Source organism: Penaeus chinensis, chromosome 16 (genome assembly GCF_019202785.1).
Source record: "Penaeus chinensis breed Huanghai No. 1 chromosome 16, ASM1920278v2, whole genome shotgun sequence".
Lineage (NCBI taxonomy): Eukaryota > Metazoa > Arthropoda > Malacostraca > Decapoda > Penaeidae > Penaeus > Penaeus chinensis.
Window position 1 is genome coordinate 34,792,088 of NC_061834.1, and position 5,000 is coordinate 34,797,087.

Consider the following 5,000-nt stretch of genomic DNA (forward strand, 5'->3'; position numbering starts at 1 on the left):
TTTTTTTCTGTGTTCTTTTACCTTTTATTACCTCCAATGTTTATCATGATTATTTTCCTTATTAAAGTTTCTATTCCAGTGACGGATCTACAGGAGGGCAAAGAGGGGGGGGGGGGGGATTGTGTCCCATACCCCTAGCCGCCCCATAGCTTTTTAGCTTCTAAAACTGTCTGTAATATACAAATCGACACGTGTGCTATTCATATCGAGCAATGGCAGTTTTGGTAGCTCGAGCAATGGCAGTTTTGGTAGCTCGAGCAATGGCAGTTTTGGTAGCTCGAGCAATGGCAGTTTTGGTAGCTCGAGCAATGGCAGTGGTGGTAGCACGAGCAATGGCAGTTTTGGTAGCACGAGCAATGGCAGTGGTGGTAGCTCGAGCAATGGCAGTGGTGGTAGCTCGAGCAAAGGCAGTTTTGGTAGCACGAGCAACGGCAGTGGTGGTAGCACGAGCAATGGCAGTGGTGGTAGCACGAGCAATGGCAGTGGTGGTAGCACGAGCAATGGCAGTGGTGGTAGCTCGAGCAATGGCAGTGGTGGTAGCTCGAGCAATGGCAGTGGTGGTAGCTCGAGCCATGGCAGTTTTGGTAGCTCGAGCAATGGCAGTTTTGGTAGCTCGAGCAATGGCAGTGGTGGTAGCACGAGCAATGGCAGTGGTGGTAGCACGAGCAATGGCAGTGATGGTAGCTCGAGCAATGGCAGTGGTGGTAGCACGAGCAATGGCAGTGGTGGTAGCACGAGCAATGGCAGTGGTGGTAGCTCGAGCAATGGCAGTGGTGGTAGCACGAGCAATGGCAGTGGTGGTAGCACGAGCAATGGCAGTGGTGGTAGCACGAGCAATGGCAGTGGTGGTAGCACGAGCAATGGCAGTGGTGGTAGCTCGAGGAATGGCAGTGGTGGTAGCTCGAGCAATGGCAGTTTTGGTAGCTCAAGCAATGGCAGTAGTGGTAGCCCGAGCAATGGCAGTTTTGGTAGCTCGAGCAATGGCAGTTTTGGTTGCTCGAGCAATGGCAGTTTTGGTTGCTCGAGCAATGGCAGTTTTGGTAGCTCGAGCAATGGCAGTTTTGGTAGCTCGAGCAATGGCAGTTTTGGTAGCACGAGCAATGGCAGTTTTGGTAGCACGAGCAATGGTAGTGGTGGTAGCACGAGCAATGGCAGTGGTGGTAGCACGAGCAATGGCAGTGGTGGTAGCTCGAGCAATGGCAGTGGTGGTAGCACGAGCAATGGCAGTTTTGGTAGCTCGAGCAATGGCAGTGGTGGTAGCACGAGCAATGGCAGTTTTGGTAGCTCGAGCAATGGCAGTTTTGGTAGCTCGAGCAATGGCAGTTTTGGTAGCTCGAGCAATGGCAGTTTTGGTAGCTCGAGCAATGGCAGTTTTGGTAGCACGAGCAATGGTAGTGGTGGTAGCACGAGCAATGGTAGTGGTGGTAGCACGAGCAATGGCAGTGGTGGTAGCTCGAGCAATGACAGTGGTGGTAGCACGAGCAATGGCAGTTTTGGTAGCTCGAGCAACTGCAGTAGTGGTAGCACGAGCGGTAGTGGCAGAAGCGTGTGGTAGAAATAAGGGCGGCAGCGCGAGATATAGTAGTGACAGTGGAAATAGAAGACATAAGCGGTGACTAACCAAAAGTAGAAATAAACAATAGTGAAAGGTTGGTTCGATAACGGAGGAATATTGCTTCAAGGTAAAACAGTCGAAAATAAGGCTAAAATAACGAAAACAACAGAGACAAAGTGAAGATAAAATACCAATAGCTCAATAAAAGACCAGTTAAAGATAATTAAAGTATCAGTGAAATATAGGTAGAAGTTCAGTAAAAGATCAGTAAAAATATCAGTAAAAGTACAGTGAAAGTTCAGTAAATGTTCAGTAAGATTTCAGTGAGAATACAGAAGAGTTCAACATAAGAGTAAAATTCCCTAAAACCGTAAATAAAAGGCAAATATTCAGCAGTAAAAGTCACGAATAAGGTACGAAAACCAGCGTTACATATATCCACTACTAAAAGATTAAACAGGATAAAATGACATGTAAAAACACCTAACTTACGTTATGTATTCTTTATTTTAATTGTTTATCTAACACGTCCTGCATTATTCAAGCCTAGACAAGTAACAGAAAGAACAAGTATACCTTCAGTGTATTTTTTTACAGAGAATCCTAAGTGACAATGTTTATTTTGCTTCAGGAACTCGTGACGTCACAACATAGTGAATCATTTTACTCATGAATAACAAAATAAAATAAGATACATATTGTCCTCGAAAGGATTCATTACATATAAAATATCAAAAGCATTAGTAGAAGACAATAAAACGCGAACTGAAAGAGTGTATGAATAAACTCACAAAGCAGTAAAATTGAGACCCGTGAATGTGTACAAGATTCATTGATAAAATAAAATGATAAAATAAGTTCTTAGTACAATGCAAAATAATAAATTGAAGAATTCATCCACAGCGATGATTCTTCAAAACTGTCACGACACGAACAGAGAAATCGTTTAAAAATATGCAGTAAAATATAACTTCTTAATAATACAAAAATAAAACAAAATAAAGATTAAACACATGAATTAAAAATGCAACAATTAATGGAAATAAAAGCGCAAACAAATGAAAACGGGATGAGGGTGGACTACGGGAATCAGGGAAACAAACAATTTACTGACATAATTATGTCTTCAGGTTATATATATATCCTTTTTCTTTTCTTTCTTTTTTTTCGTAATAACTGCCCTCCCCCCTTCCTGTCAAAACCTTTTCCCCATCCCCTTCGCTCACCCTCACCCCCTGTTTTCTATTTTTTTTTTTTTTTTTTTTTTTTTTCTAAATCTGTCGGAGGTCTACTTTCTTTTCCTTTTTTCTCATTAAAGTATTTTCTCTCTTTTTTTTTTGTATTTTTTATTATCTCTTTTTCATAAATGTTCCTTCTATTCTTTTTTTTTTTTTTTTTTTGCCAATTAAATTTTTTCTTTTTACATATTTTTTAAGGGTTAATATTTCAATACACAAAATAAAAATAAAATAAATATTGCAATAGCTGAGACGAGAGAGAGAGAAAAAAGTGACGGAGTAACGGAGGGAAGTGATATAGAGAATGGACGAAAGAACAGGATAAAGATGAGAGATAGAGATGAAAGAAAGAGAAAAGATAAAAAACGCAGAGAGTAAAAAAAAAAAAAAAAAAAAAAAAAAAAAAAAAGATAAGAAAATAAGAACAGAAATATATACAGACATTTCCTTTTTTTTATCACGTAGGTAAGATGCACTTGACAGGCTGGTGATGAATGAGGGCAGACTGACAGCTTGATAATAATAATTATTTGAAATTCGACAATGTTGCATTCAGCTAGCCATCACCAACCTCTCAAGCGCATCTTAAGAAAATCTAAAATTAAATGTAAATCCGAGAAAAGTTGAATTTAAATATTTCTTGTGTGTGTTACCTTTCTCACTTTTCATAAACTCTTCTCTTTGCATGCATTTTCATTAATATATTCAATTTTATTTATATTCACATTTAATCCTTACAATAGACACGCGTAGCCATGGTGTAAATTATGCACGGTATAAGTTTAAATATACAAATGTGAACGTTTATTTAAGAACATTATAGACAAATAATAAATAAAATAAAGACATTACAAACAAAGACGAAGGTAAATCGTAATATGGCCAATGGTATTTGGTATAAATAATATATAGATGGCATAAAAAAAATTAAAACAATATAAACAAAAACGGAGGTAAATCGTAATAATACTAATGGTATTTGCGAAGCCTACAAATAAGATTCTACGGTGATGTAATATTACCTTTTCTCATTAAAGAAAAAACTCATTATCTTGACGTGATGCAAGACATAATTGTGTCCCCTGTCTTCGAATACTCACCTGAAAAAAAAAAAATAATGATACTGTCTCTTTTGATAAGATTAAAGCCGACAGAGGAAGCTCCTGGTTAAGGACATTGCGTCATCAAAAAAATAAATTAAAAATATTTCCATATGCATATTGATCATTCGTACAATGACATGCCTCGTCCTATAGTTTGTCAATATGGTGATCTTTCAGTAATGAGATGCCTCAACTTCATTTTTTCTGTATAATATATGATAAAAAATGTGTAATTTGATTTTAGAGACTGATAGTAACATATATTTGACGTTACACGCTGACATGTAATATGATACTTCACCCAGTGTTTTGCATCTATAATATATACAATTATAATGGTGATGAACATTTTCTTCTGAACTGACTGAACTGATTGGATTTAATTTTGTTCTCGGGACTAAAGTTGGTACATGATTTGGTACAACTTTTAGGATGCTGTATTTCATACAACTTCCTGTAACATTCTTACAAAGGAATTTACGCTGAGATGACGCAGTGTATTAGCGTATCAGCAGATCGATCAATGTGTTCTAACTGATATTTTGATTGGTTACCGTCATATTCTCTCTCTCTCTCTCTCTCTCTCTCTCTCTCTCTCTCTCTCTCTCTCTCTCTCTCTCTTTCTTTCTCTCTCTCTCTCTCTCTCTCTCTCTCTCTCTCTCTCTCACTCTTTCTCTTTCTCTTTCTCTCTCTCTCTCTCTCTCTCTCTCTCTCTCTCTCTCTCTCTCTCTCTCTCTCTCTCTCTTTCTCTCTATCTCTCTCTCTCTCTCTCTCTCTCTCTCTCTCTCTCTCTCTCTCTCTCTCTCTCTCTCTCTCTCTCTTTCTCTCTCTCTCTCTCTCTCTCTCTCTCTCTCTCTCTCTCTCTCTATCTCTCTTTCTCTCTCTCTCTCTCTCTCTCTCTCTCTCTCTTTCTCTTTCTCTTTCTCTTTCTCTTTCTCTCTCGCTCTCTCTCTCTCTCTCTCTCTCTCTCTCTCTCTCTCTCTCTCTCTCTTCTTTTTTTAGACAGCTTTGTAATAGATTATAAGAAAGATATGAGTCACAGTAAATGATATCTTAATAATAGATCTGGAATTGGTGCTTCTACATTACTTATGAATTCTAAAT